We start from the raw sequence: 18649 nt of genomic DNA on the forward strand, positions 1-18649 counted from the left end.
TACACTTTTTTAAACCAATTGCTATGAAAGTAAAGGTCAAATGATGTCCACTTCTCTTAATACTTGATTCTTATTTGTACAGTCTTTTACCTGTATACTCCTGAGTAAAATAGCAAATTTCTTTTACCTTCCTTTCTTTTTCTTCTCTTTCCCCTTTTCTTTTAAAAATATCAAAACATGACAAATTTGCTACCAGAGTATTTATTTTATTTAGCTATCTTTATGACCCTTGATGGCATTAGAATTATAAAGGAGCTCTTTTCCCCTCTTTCTTAAAAGATAAAACATTTCATCCTTGTATTAGGGTCAGGTCTCAATTCCAGGGGAAGTGTCTGAACCTTGATCTTTAGAATCCTGTTGCTGCTTTTTCTGCCTCCTGAGTACTGTTTTCTTCAAGAACTTCAGGGCAGATTCAGGCTGGGGACACACAAACTTTTATCATGATTTAAATAATTTGATCTCATGATTTAAATAGTTTGATCTAGCAAAGTCTCATGACTTTCTTCCAGTCTGAGCATCGAAATTCCCCAACAATGGTGCAGTCCGGGTAATACAACTGAAAATTGCTCCAGTTGACTGCTACTGACCCCAGTCAACTAACTGGACAATTCTGCATGTTTGGAGTAACAAAGCTAAAGGCTCATCTTTGGTCTGAGCTCTTTACCCTAGTTACTCACTCCTAGACTCAGCAGAAATATGCCTCCATCAAGGATCAAAGCTCCACAGCTGCTCTTCCTGCTGTTCCTGTTCCTGTTACTGCTACTGTTACTGTTCCTTAACAATCCATAGCCTCAAATTTTTTTGGTCCATTTTGAATCCTGTCCTAGTACATGGCTCCACAGGGCCCATCCCAATTATTCTTGAGCTAGAAGACTTCTTGACCAGAAGCCCTTTTCCCCAATATCTATTTCCCTTTGGTTATTCTCCATATACAGACATGAGTAAGAAAAATGACTCTGATTTTAGCAGTCACAACTTCATCTCGCGTTCTTCCTTGATATTTGTTGAAAATATTGTGGTAGAAAATTTCATTGTAGCATTTTCTCCCCTCTAATATCCTTGCCAGCATCATCAATATTGAATTTAATTAAATCTTGTTTTTAATTCATTATACAAATTGAACTAATACATTAATTGCCTATCTATACTGCTAATTTTATTTAGGCTACCACATGGGAAAATAGTATAGTTTGATGTTATGCCTCAGTAGAACACAAGACTTTTCTGCTACTGATAGTCATTCAAATTTGATATTGGCAATATTACCTTATTATATGTGTGTGAAGAGAAGATAATAAAAAAATAAAATAAAATGAAAGGTACTATTGGGGACCTTCTGGCATCTAATAACTCTTAGCAAAGTAAATGTACAGATTCAATGAAATCTTTTTGTCTTTGAAATTATTTAGGAAAAACTAGAGTGAAAAAGGTCTCCTGTTTTTCATTCTGGCTTAGAATTTTGTACGAAAAATATTTCGAGGGGAAAGAAAATGGTTAATAATGTCCCAGAAACAGAAACATCTGAAATGTTAACCAAAAAACAAAAACAAAAACTCTGGTCTTTGGATATTGAAGTAAATTTCATTTTTCAATAACAAATCTTCAGTCATCGACTATTTGACAAAATTGGAAGCCAAGAAAATTGCAAAGCCATTTTATGATGACCAAGACTCCATAGTCCAAGAGTGAAATATGTAGCCAATCTTAACTGTGGTTCCCCAGGAGTATTTTGCAATCTGAATTTTCAAATTGCACAACAAAATTGCTCTGAGCTGTGAGTGAACCACTGACAATTCATTACTCAAATCACCTCTTCTATTTCGCAGATTGTACTTCATATCAACTATCACTACCATCTAGCAGTTAACTGATCTTGATTTTATCTAATCTAAGTGTCAGTACTGAAAGAGATAACTGGAGGCATAAAAGAATAAGGCATCTGAGAATCAGAAATTGAAGCTCTGTGACTAAAAATGGCCAAATTAATAATCTCAAAGGTAAGATTCTTGTCTCCTTGATCTTACCTCTTGGAACTAGAGTGAAAGATTTTAATTCATTCGGCTGCTCAAAATCTTCCAGTGCTCATCAAAGCTCTACCCATTTATTTTTAATCACTACAGTTAGTAATTGAGTGCTTCAACAAGTGGGCTCTCCTAGCACTAATAGTGGAAGAAGGATCAATCAATCTATTTGGGGCACAGGTTTATGTCAGTCGTTAATTCATTCATCAGCACATTAAGACAAAAAGCAGAGAAAGAGCTGGAAAAGACATGTTATTCTACATATGTGCTTTACAAACTGGCTCCAATCTACCTTCCAGACTTACTACACATCACTGCCCTTAATTATCTTCAGACCAGCCAGAGTGGCTTCTTACTATTCCTCATATATAATACATATTATATATATATATATATATATATATATATATATATATAATACATCATCTCTAACCTCTGTGCCTGTGCACTAGCTGTTTTCCATGCCTAAAATGCATTCCTTCCCCATCTCTTCCTCTTAAAATACACAGCTTCTTTCAAAAGCCCAATTTAAGTAATACTTCTTTATGTAAGGCCATTCCCAACCTCTCTGTCATGGATAGAAATAATTCCCATATCAATGAATTCAAAGATCTGTTAAAACTATTACCTTTTTCATTTGATTTCTTTATCAACCTCTGTTAGATTTTGGCTTTGTCATCAGTGGTCTTTATTAGAGACTTAAGTAAGGCAGGCACTCCACTCAATTCAATCAATAGCTTTGTCCTAGACATTCTAGCTTTTAATGTCTCCAAAAATATGATTTTGTTGTTATTTTGCATCCATTGTGTCAAACTTGTTTGGTATATAATTATATGAATCCGTGTTCTCTCCCCCTATAGGACACAGACTTTTTGATATTTTAATTTTTTTTAATATTTTACTCTTTCTTTATATATACATAAATTACCACAAAATCTGGCATTTGTTGGTTCCCATGGGCATGCATGTAGATTGCTTGACTGATTACAGTTGAAATATATCCTGTTCATTGAACAACCTAGTCTTGATGCTCATATTCCCTACATCAACAGCTGCAGAAATGCTGAATTTAAAGTAAGAAGAGACATTAGTTTAAATCCTGTTTCTGGTGCTACTAACTTATGGCTGTTGACAGGTCATGTTGCCATTTTCCTCAACTGCAAATAATAGCAATAATAATGATGATAATGATAATTTTCATTCTTACAACATTTTAAGTTTTGAAAATTGCTATATTTACATTATCTTATTTGATCTCATGGTGATAAAAATCATTATAACATCAATCTCACTAAGTTAATGTGAAAATCATTTAGATAATCTATAGGAAGCAATTTGCCAACCATAAAGTACCATATAAATATCAGTTATTATTAGAAAGGATTAAATGAAGAGAGATTGAGAAGAATGGGTAACCACCAGAAATCAGTGAAGAGTTTTGGAGAGATTTAGCAGCAGGACAGAAAGCTAGAATGTCTAGGACAAAGCTATTGATTGAATTGAGTGGAGTGCCTGCCTTACTTAAGTCTCTAATAAAGACCACTGATGACAAAGCCAAAATCTAACAGAGGCTGATAAAGAAATCAAATGAAAAAGGTAATAGTTTTAACAGATCTTTGAATTCATTGATATGGGAATTATTTCTATACATGAAAAAAATGCAACCCATTCATACTTTCTCTTCCTGTATGATTCTTGGCTGTCTTCTCCCCTACATCTTTCAAAGACCAGCTATTCCATGCACTGCTGGAAGGAGGTTCCTTTATAGTATTCAAATCTTTATGGATACTAGTACAGGTTTTGCCCACTTCCTTTTCCTAGGTAGATATTCCTGAATAATATTACTTGTCCCTTTTTGCACATTACCATTGAAAATATGCTTTATATTACTTGTACTTACTCTGCATCTCTCCACTGATTGGGTAAATTTAACTCTGATTCTTTAGGAATTTTGTGGTATTATATGATTTGTGATTATACAGCATCCCTGGAAGAATATCTGTATTAAGAAATATAGCCCAGAGTGCTTGGGACCAACATGGTTTTGTTAGAAAACTGTGCATGTTTTCTTTTGTTTTGTTTTGTTTTACAAATCCAATCATTCCTGCTTTTTTCTTCTTAATCAATTATGGATTCAGATCTTTGTCTATATGGAAGGTCTGCCTCAGATATATGTGGTAACACAATGAATTGGCCTTCAAAAACTGATATCTCACAAACAAGAAAATAGGCACATTGTGCACATTCAGTTTTTCTTTTTTGGCTTGTTAAACTAATAGTTTTTGTAAAGTCATAGATTTTACTGAGAAGGTTCTGAAGTTTTATGTGATAAGAATAATGTCTTCAAATCAGAGCATCCAGACCAGGGATGTCAAACACACAGTTTCCTAAAGTGAAACCAGAATAAGATGAAAACATAATTGGGAAACATTGAATAGAATAAATATAAATGCAATACAAAATAGACAATGATGATTTTTGGTTTTGTAAGTCATTATGCAACCAGCTGAAATGGCTTCCTATTTGAGTTTGACTCTACAGTTATAGAAGGCCTTATATATTGGTACTATATTTAGCTTAGATACTAGATCACTTCTATGGCAAATCCCTTTGGTAAGCATGAGATTTATAATTTTTTATCTTAATTGTTATTAATAATCAAAGAGTTTTTCAACCTTTCATTCATCAATGAAAATGGTTTGCATTCATCAAGAAATCTATGAATTTGATATATAGACTCCTTGTTGTGAAGAGGGTTCCAGGATTCCAGGCTAGAACTAAAAGGTAGCTCAGAGACCATATTATCCAAACTGTTAAGTTCATATGTAAGGAAACTGAAATCCAAGCAATTTGTGACTTGTCAAAGATTGACAGAAAAGGATTCAGTCTGAACCCACTCCAGATGCTAGAGTCTGATTCCAGAGCCAGTTTTTAAGATATTTTCCCCCCTCTACTTAGTGAAATGATCATATGTAATCAACAAATAATTTGCAAAGCAGAATCTCTTATTCTATAGCTTTTAGCCTTTACTCTTCTTGCAGTATTGTCAAGGATATCCTCAGTACATGTGCAGATCATTCTCATAAAGATTTGATAAGGATGAAATATTAAATTATAGGTTCATTGTTCTTAATATAGGCACAATTGTTATTGTTTTAGTTAACAATATCATCCAAGATTTTCCCAGATTTTCAGTATTTTTCCTCTTTGATATATCTTGTAAAAACATCAACTAATTCAATTCTTCAAATTGTGAGATAAGCCCTATTCCCATAGAGGAGAAAGGACAGAAGAAGCACAAGACCATTTGGGAGAAGATGAAGCAATAGCCAAATCTATATGATTTTTAAAAATACAACTTCCACATAAGTACACAGATTTTTTTAAAAAATGAAACACAGTTCAAATCACTCAATAGCAATCAATAAACATCAAGAGCCTACTACTAAGTGGTAACGATTCAAAAAGAGGTAAAAGATAGTTATTTTTAATTCAATGAGATTATAATACAGTGCAGAAGTAGGATTAACTCCTGTTGACAGTGAATGGAACACAGTAATTGTCATAATAGTTGAATAAATGATGTGAAATCTGAGTTGGTCAATGTGCAATATGATGTTTAATATGTTGTATTATATATTGATCTGTTAATATCACTGTTAATATAGACTCATGATACAGATGAATTGTTTCATTGCATTACCTGTTGGATTTGGATTTGATACCAAAAAGTATACGTAGAGTTAATCTATGTGAAAAAGAAAAGTACCATACTTCTAATATATTTTTCATCATTATTTTGGTAAGTGCACACTCAGTATAATTAGCTACTTTCAAAAGAAAAATTTAATTTCAACTTCTTAAAAAGTAAAATTTTATATTGGTTATAAAGAATATTTTAATTTCTTAAATCACATTATGCTATTTCTCTTTCTAAAAATAAAATAATATAACATTTATGTAATACTGTAAAGTTTAAATAGCACTTTATATATTTTATCTCACTTGATTCTCAAAGCAACATTGCGAAATCGGTGCACTTAATTATGTACCTACAGAAGAGGGAATGAAAGACTTTATGAGATTCATTTAGGACGAAACTATCTGATGCAGTCTTAGAGTTTAGATTTTCTGAATGTCAAAATCAGCAATCTATCTATAAACTTACATTGCTGTCTCTAATAGTGCATCTTAGAGAATAATTTCATAACTAATTTGAGAAGAAAATTCACTGGAACAGTTAAACTACTGAAAGAGAAATCAATAATAATAGTTTAGATCAGTGGTTCTCAAACTTTTGTTTTCAGTATCTTTATCCTATTAAAAATTATTGAGGATCTCTCCAAAGAGTTTTTGTTTATCTGGGTTATATTTATAGACATTTACCATATTGGAAATAAAAACTATTTTTAAATTTGTAGACCCTCTAAAAGGGTTTCAGAGATCCCCAGGATTCTCTAGACCATACTTTGAGAACCTCTTTAGATAGAGGAAAAATAAAAAATACAAAGTAAAAAAAGCCCACATCCATAAACTAGGATATACCGTACATATCACTGGGATTCATAAGTACTCTTAGTGATAGAGAAGAAAGATTGTTGAGTTACTTTGGCCTAATTTTTAGGTGCAGGTAAGATGAAGTATATTATAATGACACCTTTAAAACATTTGCATAGAATATAATAGCAAGACAACATTTTCACTGAAAATAAGATATTTTTGATTAAACAGAAAAAAATTTGCCTTTGTACCAAAAAACGTCTGTGATATCAGAAAAATTGTTTTTTTTTAAAGTTGTAATGATAAGGAGTGATGAATTTAGTGTGTCTAATTAATTTGGACATCAAATATGACAGCATGCACAATGCCTTGCAAACTTTAGTTTTCTATATAAATGTTAACTATAATAATAAATTTTTTATTATTTTTATTATTATTGTAGGCTATGTGTTTGAGAAGGCACCTTACATGAAGTTAATCATGAGCTCTAGCTCCTTTCTAAGAAATTGTTACCCTATTTGCTTAGTTAATGCTGATTGATTGAAAGAAGATCTCCAATAGCTGTGTCAGAGATTCAGGGAGATACAGTTTTAGAGAAACTACCTTGCCATCACCACCACCCTTGGTCTATGAGAATGATCTGTGAAAAAGCTCTCTTTTCAAACCCTGTTTTCCTTTTGAAATTTCAAATCAGACTGTAACAAAAGTGGGGGAAGATTGTTCCCCTCACTCTACCCCTCACAATCCCAGAAGTAGAAAATGGGACCCAGAAAGAGAAGCACATATTAGTACATTCTATGTTACAATGAGATATCCTCAAAAGTGGAAACATCCATTCTCAAGATCTGATATCTGCTATTTTTAGAGAAGGAAATAGAAATAAAAATTTAAAAAAAGAAAGAAACAAGAAATTAAGAGGTACAAGAATTCTAGTATCAGGAGAAGCTAAGAAAGCAGAGGCCATTCCACATGCTTCTCTCCAAGATGTCATTTTTGCTACCATTTTTTCTTATTGGTAGTACTAAAGATGAAACATTCTTTTATCTTAAAATTTTCCTTTGAAAAATGTTTATTTGGTGATTTGTTTGCATTTTTGTTTTTTAACAGTACTCTAAATATTGATGCAAGGTCTTCAAATTCATATTCTGATTCAAGAAGATAAAATGATTATATTTATGAAAAATTTAGTTATGGATAATAAATTTACAAAATAGTACATTTAGTATTTTCTAGTTTTAAAAATAATTTCACTGAAAGTGAGACAGCATAAAGACTTGTTTGTTCTTCACTTGGTGATCTACTGAAACAATTTTCATTTTATTTTAAAGATGTGTAAATATGAATGCATGAGTTTCCCATTTGCTGCAGAGCAGCAATTTGGTACACTTAATCTTACTCCATTTGTACAAAAATGGTTAATGCGTTTGTCTAGTGAGAATGTCTTCCACAGGTGCAGACTACTTCTTGCTGTCCTATCCAAATTTTGTCCATTTACCATAAATTCTATAGAGGATCTTCAGGCAGCACTGGGAAGTCTTTTTTTTTTCTTATTTTAATATTTAATGAATATCAGCAGAGCATATGGATTTCCCATTCATTTTCTCGTACTTTTGTTACGAGACCAATCAGTCTCCATGTGCTCAATGATCTATCTTTTAAAGTTATATATAAGTGTGTGCTGGTAAATGTAAAACAACCAGTTCTCTGAAAGGAGGGAAAATGTACATTTAACAAACTTTTAAGTTTAATTTGTACTATTAACATTTTCTTCATTGCTCTCTTATGTCTAAACAATCAACAAAACAATAAATTAAACCCCTATCTGTAGCTTGCCAATTTCCAGGTATAAATGCTCATACTGAAATTTTAATAGTTGGCTTTCACTGGTTGAAGCTGGCTTCAGTTCTAACTTACTATAGGCTCCAACCTATTTAACACTCATTGTTCATCTTTCCATTGCCTTTTGTATTAAGTGCAATGCTTTGCTGAATCATGAAGAGAAGTGACAAGCTGAAAATAAACAGTTCACTGATTTACAAGTGATAACAATTAGTATTTACATATCTCTAAGGTTTGTGAAGCACTTAACAAATCTTCAAATGGGAAGTAAATGCCATTATTATTTCCATTTTACAGAAGAGGAAACTGAGATAGACAGCAAGTCACTTGTCCAGAGTCACTGAAAACAGATTTGAGTTCAGATCATACTGATACCAGACCACAATTCCATCCATTCATCCACCTAGCTGACTATCAGGATTGTATACAAATAGAGCTCAATTAATACCTATTAATTAACAAGTTCTTAACAATATATTCTTAACTGAAGGACTTTTGAAGGAGCCAAACTATGACACAAAGTCCACAAATCAATCAACAAATTAATAGATTGTGAATAGATCAAAACCATTGTTTGATTCATTAAGTTCTCTTCAATATGGAAAGAGGCATCAAAAAACCAGTTTATAGTCCTTGGAAAATAAAACCTTCCTTGGTTCCTTCAAGGCATTTGTCTAACAATACCAACATAGCACATTTGTATCATTGAGCCAAATGGCAAGATGGTAAAAGGATGATCTTAGTCCTCTCTTAACACCTTAAAAAGGAATGAACACTTATTAAGCACTTACTATGTGCCAGACATGGTACTATAAATGCTTTACAAATATTTCATTTGTTTCTCACAATTACTCCATTACTATCCTCATTTTACAGAAGAATAAACTGAAGCAAAGGGAATTAAATGATTTGCCTGGGGTGAAACAGCAAATGTATGCCTGAGGAGAGATTTGAACACAAGATCCAATGCTTTATTCACTGAATCGGCTATAGGTCACAGGCCACCAAATTAAACCTAGTGCTTTGTTTATAGTAGTTCATACGCAATAATTGTCTTTTATACTTTCCTTTATCTTTTCCTTTGATGACTTTTTAAAAGTCCCCTAAATGTGCGCCTAAGCTAAAAGTTGTCTGTTTTTGATCCTGTACTCTACCTACCAAAAATAAAATAAAACACCTGGCTGAAACTTGGCCCACAATTTAGCCTCAAATTTCCTCATACTTTAGTCACCATCTTGTATTTAAATTCATTATTATAAAGAATACACCAGTCTCTCTATATACCCCACTGGATTCTCATTGAGGTCTAGCTGTTTTTACCCATTTTTTTGGCAATCATAATTTGCTTTTGGGAGAAGTGACCTATGGGATAGAGCAAGCCTGGAGTTAGGAAAACTTGAGTTCAATTTCTTCTTCAAACACTTAATAGCTTTGGTTCATTGGGCAAGTTACTTAACTTCTGCCTCATTTTCTTGTCTTTAAAAAGGGGACAATCATGTTATGGGAGATATATTTCCTATCTCAATTCATGTAGTGGGTAACTACTGTCAAATGTATACAAATACATACATATATACATATATATATACATTACATACATATGTATCACAATGAAGAAATTACAGTGGTAAAATTATTTATCATGTTCAAGCATAGTTTCAGGCCTTAGAGAAAACTGTGAGGATTCTGACAAGGCCAAAATCTTTTACATATTGAAATCTTGTACATTTCTTTTAAGTGAGAATAGTTAAAGAGAAGATAGATCAATCCTATAGGGGATTCCTTTGGCATCTTAAAAGTTCAGCAAATTTAGTTAAATAAAGTCATAATCTCATATATCCCCAAAGGAAACAAAATCCATCAAGCAAACTGTATGTAAAGAAAGTCAGGTTATAAACTAAATTAAGAGGATTCAGAAATAGATTGATTAAGATGAAAGATTTTTAATGTCTCCAAAGAATCAGGAACTGTTGAGATTCTTCCTCTGGCTTCTTACCTAAAAATGTTTAAGATCTAAGTAAATTTTCACATCCCATGGAACAGTTTTTGGTCAGTTGAGATGAATGCTACCAAAATTTTCAGGAGAACTAGCCTTGAGTACTGAAAAGCAAAAGGAATTCAAAAACTCCCATAACAATAGTAACAATTACTTCCCAGGGTTATTATAAGGATCAAATGAGATGAAGTTTGCAAAGTACTTTTGCAAACTTTGAAGTGCCATGCAAATGATAGCTATTATTTTCTATGGCCTAATGCCTTTCTCAGTTCTACCTCCAAATCCAACCCCTTCCAATGGAGGTTTCCCTCAGTAACCTCTGTCCTTCTTACCTATCTGAACTAGGTAAAATGGGTCAGGATCTGAATCAGGCTTTGAAGGACAGGTAGAATTTATATAGTTAAAGATGATAAGGAGAGCATTCTTTCCATCAATCCAAATCATTTCTATCAATCCCAAACATGCAAGAGCGCATCACCAGATTTTTAATAATTCTTAAATATTCATTGAGGATCTTGTTTACTGAGCACTTATAGGACATAAGACCCACAGAATGTAGATTTCATACTAAAAAGGACCTCAGAAGCCATCTAATTCCACTCATCTTAGTATGAAGAAACTGATATTCATTGAGACAAAATAATTTGTCTAAGATCACATAGTTGATAAAATATTTGCAACCAGGTAACAAGCATACAAATACAAGGACCGGGGCCAGCTGAAAATATTCATTGATCATTTAACACTATAATTACAATAAGCACAAATTTATATACATTTATACTAAAAGAATGATTTTGCTTTACACAAAGGGATTTATATGCGTAAGTATTCAAATGGGCAACATTGGAAGTTATAATTATGTACAATATGGTAATTGGTTACAATCCAGGGTGACTTGGAGTGATGTGACCACTTTGGGATTCATTATTTGTATTAATCAAAACTTGGCTGATATATATCCATGCGCATATATGTATTTGGAGGAAAGGCAAAAAGGACAAGAAGGAAGAATAAGGATGATCATAAGAGTCTTATTGTACAAGCACCCTTTGATAAATAGCTTCCCAAAGTCATAAATGGAACGAGGCCAAAAGTCACATAATCCTGGGGGTTCTCTCAGTTCTTCTGTGGCTATCCCTAGAACTCTCTTGTGGACTAGAAAATTCTAATCTGTTACAAAATTAATTCAAATGGGCAACATTGGAAGTTATAATTATGTACAATATGGTAATTGGTTACAATCCAGGGTGACTTGGAGTGATGTGACCACTTTGGGATTCATTATTTGTATTAATCAAAACTTGGCTGATATATATCCATGCGCATATATGTATTTGGAGGAAAGGCAAAAAGGACAAGAAGGAAGAATAAGGATGATCATAAGAGTCTTATTGTACAAGCACCCTTTGATAAATAGCTTCCCAAAGTCATAAATGGAACGAGGCCAAAAGTCACATAATCCTGGGGGTTCTCTCAGTTCTTCTGTGGCTATCCCTAGAACTCTCTTGTGGACTAGAAAATTCTAATCTGTTACAAAATTAATTGTAAACTCCAAGCATAATTAATCTAATTATTATAGAGTCCAGCAATCCCTAATCAATTGGCACCAAGATCTTCCTCATAATAAGTTATCCTGCCCCTTGGGTGCTAACTAATTTTATATGTATATAGATAGATAGATAGATAGATAGATTTGTGAGAACACTAGAAATAGAAGAATCAGTTCACTGATTGGTCACTTCTAGAAGTAGGGAATCTTAATCTGGGTAGGGTAAATGTCCATCAATCATAACCACTTGGTCACCAGGCTTTTCACAGGTCTCATGACCTATGGTCTCATGATCTTCCATAGATTATCAACTATAGGTCACCTCATTAGGAATTTTCCAAAGGTCAACAGAATTGCAGGGTTGCAAAACCCTAGTGTTAGAACAAAAATATCCTAGGGAACAAGTAAGTTGTGAGTTTGAAGCAAAGGCCATTAAGGAGTGGATAGTAGTGATCCACAGGAATGGCTGGGGGGGGGAGTATTGTACCGACAAATAAACCTTATTACAGCATGTTACAGATTGGAGGGAAGGAAGAGCCAAGCAGCAATTAAATTCATTACATTTCTAACTAACAATATGAATAAAGAGTCAAATAGATAAAGATATTGATAGGAAGAATATAATCTTCAAGGCATGATGTAGCAATCAATCACATTCTTTCCCTAACAATATTAGCACATAACTAACTCAATCTAAATCCTATTTTGCTTAATTCATTAATTCAATCTCTGATACCCATCCAATCATGATTAACTGAATAAATAACTGATAAATGTGACTTGGGAGTATCGAAATTTTTGTCACACTCTATAGGAGTTGCTAATTTGGGCCAGGTATATCCTTTGGGAGCCTTGCTGCAAGCAGATAGTCAAAGACTCAGAGCAAATATAGTCTGCCCTTTTTGTTTTAAAAAATCTGACTACTTAGATCTGGACAGCCCCAAAAATATCTCTTTCCACTTACAAGGCAAAGAAATGAATAATTAAATAAGATTAGACACTGTTCCTGCTGAGAGGTTCAATACCTAAACAGCAGTTCGTTTTCTAAAATAAAGGATTAGTGCCAGCTTTCTAGGCGTACAAGTCAGCAAAAACGTCAACTGTCTTATAAAAATTTCCATTGAGCCCAACTATACTTACTTAGGAACTACCTTCCAAGACCTATTCCTTTCCAAAGACAGCAACAAAACACAAGCAACAAATTATAAAGGAAACAGTGCTAGCCTTGGTTCTGATGAGACTGTACTACTACCTTTCTATATAATTTTGTCACCACTCATCTCTGAGGACTCATCTTACCCACGTGTAAAATGAGGGATCAGTCAACTTGAAAATTGAATGATTCTTCATCAATAAACTCAGAGCTTCCTTTCAGACACCATTGCTCATGAAATCTTTTTAAAACATAGATGGAAAAGAAAGACTGAATATATTCTTCTTTCAGGCCTGCTATTGAATTCTACTAGATCCTTTAGACTATGAACTTCTTTAGAAAAAAACAAATGTCTTTTACATTTCTTTGTATCATGATGCTTACACAAACTGACCCATCGGTTAATGATTCAAAGCCATGGACACGGTTGCAGTTGTTCTGTTTTTAGAAAGTAAAAGGGAATAAATATAAATATTTTGTTGGACCTTTAGAAGATATAAAAACATGTAGACACACTAAAAGAACTAATAAAAATGTAAAAGATACCTCAAAAAGAGAATTTTTTGAGGGTAAACTATCCCCAGTTTAACAAATGCCTACTCATAGCTGTTTAGTGATCTCTGAATCTACTAGGATACTTAGTTTAAAAAAATCCAACAAAGTTCATTTTAAATGGCCCTGAAAAGAAATCACACCAAGGTATCAAGGCATTTTAAAAATCACATTTAGAATCACCTTTATATCTGAAAATGAAAACCATGAGAATTTCCAGATTGTTGGATCAGGCAAAAGAAAGACAAATAGTCTGAGAAAACAATCTGACTGTTCTGATATCACAGGTACAAGACTTTGAGAAAATTGATATTTTCATGTAATTCTTCTGGAGCTCAGCTTACTTTTGTGCCTTTGGGAAAGATGATTTTAGAGTCCCAACATCTATCTTTTAGAGTCTAAAAGAAATTTACCAATACAAAGAGTTCCAAAAGATCAATAACTCTTCCTTAAGGATTATGTTATTCTGGTATTATACAGCTATAGTGTATTTTCTGTCAAGAAGGAAAGAAGGAAGGAAGGAAGGAAGGAAGGAAGGAAGGAAGGAAGGAAGGAAGGAAGGAAGGAAGGAAAGAAAGAAAGAAAGAAAGAAAGGGAAGGAAGGAAAGGGAAGGAGGGAGGAAAGAAAATGACAGGAGAGGAGAGGAAAGGAAAGAATAAAAGGAAAAGGGAAGGAGGGAAGGAAAGAGGGAAAGGAAGGAAAGAGTGAAGGAAGAAAGCAAGGAATGGAGGAAAGAAAGAAAACTCTATATTTTTATCTAAACAAACATACTAACCTTTTACTGCTGCTGTTTCATTTTCTCATTAATTAACTTCGAAGCTCATAAAGCAGATTAATAGGTTTGGATCTCTCAAGAGATCACTAGAATTGGGGATATACTCTCTCAAATCCACTTGCCCTAACCCTAGCCTGAATTGGAGAAAATTTTTTGTCTGTTTTTAGATTTTCTTCTCCTCTCTCAATTTCAAATATAGATTTTTGGCTTGTATATAAATCATTAATGCCCATTTCCTTTTAATAGTAAGAGACTGGACCTGTGACTTCATTAGAATAGAGGACTCCCGGGCCAAGAATCTCCTCTACTAATGCAATAACATGGCACCCTCTTGGCGTAAATTTTTAGAGAGTTGCCTAAAGAACTAAGAGGTGATTTGCCTAGAGTCCCATTGCTAATATGTATCCAAGATAAGACTTCAGCCCAGATCTTCCAAACTCTAGGATTAGCTCTCTCTATATATACTATGCCCATCTTAGTATTTTAATATTTTTATTAAATAATTAAAACATAGATGGGAATTAAGCATGCTTCAGCCTACAATATGATTTGGGTTTGACCTTTCTACTACATCCCTATGCCCATCTCTTAATCCCCATTGCTCAGAATAAACAATTGGAATACATTTGTTCAGGCAGGAAGGAGAAAGCCCAGCAAAGTAGTGGAGAGATAGGTGTTATGGGTTAGACAGCTTTAGCCTCACCAATTCTAGTCTGCTGGTTCAGTTTGACTTATTCTCTATTCAATTCCACTCTCACTAGACAATCTGATAAAATCTCTCCTTCATTAGTATTTTGAATCTCTTCCAGCTCTGATCACTCCAGTATTCCGTTTTCCATCACAAAGAGCTTTGCTCAATACCTTTCCCTGGCATAGAAGAAGGAAGGTCCAAATTTAGACATTTCCTCCTTCTCCTTTTCCACCTCAGTCACATACCTTCTCTATGTCTTCCCCACCAAAACAAAGTTCATTCCAAGGTTAAAGTCCATAGAAATTTGGGGAACTTTGTGTAATGAATTCCATGCATAGATCTTCTAGACCACAAAGTTTCCATGGCAACGAGAGAGAGAGAGAGAGAGAGAGAGAGAGAGAGAGAGAGAGAGAGAAAGGAGAGGAGAAAAAGGAAAAAAAACAATTATTATACTAAAGTCTTTATTAAAGTCATTTTATATGGACCCCATTTCCTCCGTGAAACTTCAAACCAATTTCCTTGGGATGCCATTGAAGATGATTCATGCCCATTTTTAAATCCATTTTTCCCAGTTCTTATTTAAAATGTTTAGTTCTCCAATGCAGAGGCTGGTTTGCTCTCTCTTTCTCTCCCTCTCATTTTCCCCTTTTGTTTGTTTTATTTACTTTTAAAGCTTTTTCAGGAGAACCAAATTGTCTGAAAGATGTTGATGAATCATTTGTTCTCTCTGAATTCTTCCAAAAAAAAGGCCAAATGACACCGAATATTTTCCATATAATGTGCTGCATTCCATTTGAGTGAAGGACAGATCAGTCCCAGACTAAGTCATTGTAGTTTACAAAACTGACAGATTTTTAGAGGCTTTTTCTTCTCCATAAGTTCAAATGTGAACTGAGAGAGTGAGAGAAAAGATGCCTGCATAGGTGACAAGCTCAAATTGATTTGCTATGGCAAAGGGGAAGACTGGGATCTTTCTTGTCCCACCCTAAAGTACCAAGTTTTAAATATAGGGTCAATAGTAGGAAAAACTCTGAAGTAAGGACAATGTGTTATCTTTGGTATAACCTTAGACAAATCATTTTTTCCTTAGCTGATAAACTCTTTGAGGCAAGGTCCTGTGTCTTACTTTATTTTTTTTTCCATCAAAGAATCAATCTTCCCTATTTGTCAGGCAAAATTATGTATGAGTGGAAATTGACACAAATATGTAAGAACAAGAACTATTCCCCAATAGACATAATCAAAGGATATGAACAGGTAGGTTTCAAAAGGGTTGCTTTGCAAGCTCTACAGAATAATTAACTAATTATTTCACAGACTTATAAGGCTGATTCAGGTTAAATGATCTAAATATAGTAGGATCTGTTACTTTGTAGAGTAAAAGACTGCTTGCTTTTTCTGCACAGTTGGCTCCAAAAGGATTGTATGGATAATCCCCAAATAAATAAAGGAAAATCTTTCAAAAATGAGAGAAGAAAAAAGGGAATAAACATTTATTAAGCACTTACTATGTGTCAGAAACCATACTAAGCACTTTATAGACTATTCTCATAACTCTGGGAAGTGTGTATTATATATTATTATGTTTTTTTCTAATCTGACCATTAATCAATCCTAAATATAAATTCAGAGGTCAGCAGAAACCATAGCATGAAGGAGAAGCTATAAAGTATGGCCAGCATTTGACTTCAAATATACCTCAAGAGAGAAATTCTGAAATAACTTTTTTTTATCATACTGAGAGAGTCCCACTGCCACTACACACACACCACACAATCCCCCAGCAGAGAGACTAGTCATCTGGAATAAGGCTAGTAATATCATCTACTGAGAACTGTAAGTAAATACAGGCAGAAACAAACAGTGGCTTCCTGACCAAAAAAAATAAAGGAATAATCTGTTCTTTAGTCATTTTAATCGTGTCTGAGTCTTCATGACTCATTTGGGGTTTTCTTGGCAAAGATATTGGAGTGGTTTGCCATTTTCTTCTCCAGCTCACTTTACAGATGAGGAAAATGAGGCAAACATAATTAAGTGACTTTCACAGGCTCATATAGGTAATAAGTGTCTGAGGCCAGGTTTGAACTCAGGAAGATGAGACTTCCTGATTCCAAAGCCTACACTCAATCTACTTTACCATCCAGCTGCCCCTAATTTTTATTACATAATTTATTATTTAAATTAATTTAAATAAAAATAATTTTAAAGTAACTAAAATAATTAATTTAAAAGTAAAAATATTTCAAAGTAAAAATCGTTTGTTGATAGTTATTTTAACTGTTACATAATTTATTAAAATAGTTTTATTACATAATAAATAACTTAAATTTTAAATTTTATTTTTAAAGTTATAGTTATTAAATTTTCTTGTATAAACAATTTTAAAATGTTTTAACAAAGTAATGTGGGATAAAATAAAAGGTGGTGTGGTATAGTGGATAGAAGTGATCTCAAGGTCAGGATGATTTCTATGTGTATTTACTTCTTAGATATGCCTGTTGTAAATATCAGATTGTGAAGTGGGCTTTTTATTATACATTCTGTCACTCTCTTTCATTATATTGTATTGTTTAGTTCAGAAGTGTCAAACACCACCAGTGGGCTGTTGAGCAAAAAATAAAAATAAAAATACAATAAGACATAGATAACATGACATTTTAAAATTACTCAATATGTGCCTGCAGGGGTCCTCGTGTATGTATTAGAGGTCACCATTTCTATTTAAATCTGACACCAGTAGCTTTTATCCACTCACATTTAAAGGGATAAGAGTTAGGTTTATGCCTAATTCCTCCATATTTTCCTACAGTTTTTTAAAAGTTTTTTTTTTTTTTGTAATTTTTAATCCCCCTTTTTTAAAAGTCAACATTCTGTCATTAGTTTTGTTTAAACTATTTAGATGCGAATCTATTCATAGAGATATTTTTCCCTCTCCCTTCCCCATACATACTCACTTAAATTTGGATGTTTTATTTAAATTATTAATTTCCTTTTCTTTCTTTCATTATTTAGTTATCTAGTCTTTCTCGCTTTTGATCTTTTTTTGTTGTTATTCAGTCATTTTTAAGTCATTTTTAAGTCAAGTATAATTCCTGATCCCATTTGGCATTTTCTTGGCAGAGGTAGTAGAATGGTTTCCCACCTCCTTCTGTAGTTCATTGTACAGATGAGAAAACTGAAGCATACAAGGTTAAATGACTTACCTAGTATCATACAACCAATACATGTCTGAGGACAGATTTTAAATCAAGGATATGAGTCTTCCTGATCTCATCTGGGACTCTATCCACCTAGCTGCCCCATGTAGTTGTAAATAGTTTAGATTTATTCTTTTGTGAACTCTGTTCATATTCTTTGACAAGTTATCAAATCAGGAATGGTTTCCATTTACATCTTTATTATCTTGTGGGACTCTTTCCCTTGATCACATCTTGATCTTTTTTTGTTGTTGTTCCTTTATTTTTTAATCTAATAGATCAATTTCTGTTTTTCTGTCTCTGTCTCCCTCCCTCCCTCCTTCCTCCTTTCTTCCTCCGTCTTCCCCTCTCTTTCTCTCTCTCTCTCTCTCT

General features: G+C 33.4%; 1 long non-coding RNA gene across 2 annotated transcripts in view; it reads left to right on the plus strand.

Moving 5' to 3' along the window:
• Positions 1–18649, plus strand: part of LOC116419295 — a 154478-nt gene that overhangs the window by 73622 nt on the left and 62207 nt on the right. Inside the window, exon 2 of one of the 2 annotated variants that reach the window (XR_004229562.1) lies at positions 1827–1997. The exons of the other annotated variant lie outside the window; for it this stretch is intronic. This is a non-coding gene — a long non-coding RNA (uncharacterized LOC116419295). The remainder of the gene's footprint in view (positions 1–1826; positions 1998–18649) is intronic. 2 annotated transcript variants of the gene reach the window in all.

Source organism: Sarcophilus harrisii, chromosome 5 (genome assembly GCF_902635505.1).
Source record: "Sarcophilus harrisii chromosome 5, mSarHar1.11, whole genome shotgun sequence".
Classification (NCBI taxonomy): domain Eukaryota; kingdom Metazoa; phylum Chordata; class Mammalia; order Dasyuromorphia; family Dasyuridae; genus Sarcophilus; species Sarcophilus harrisii.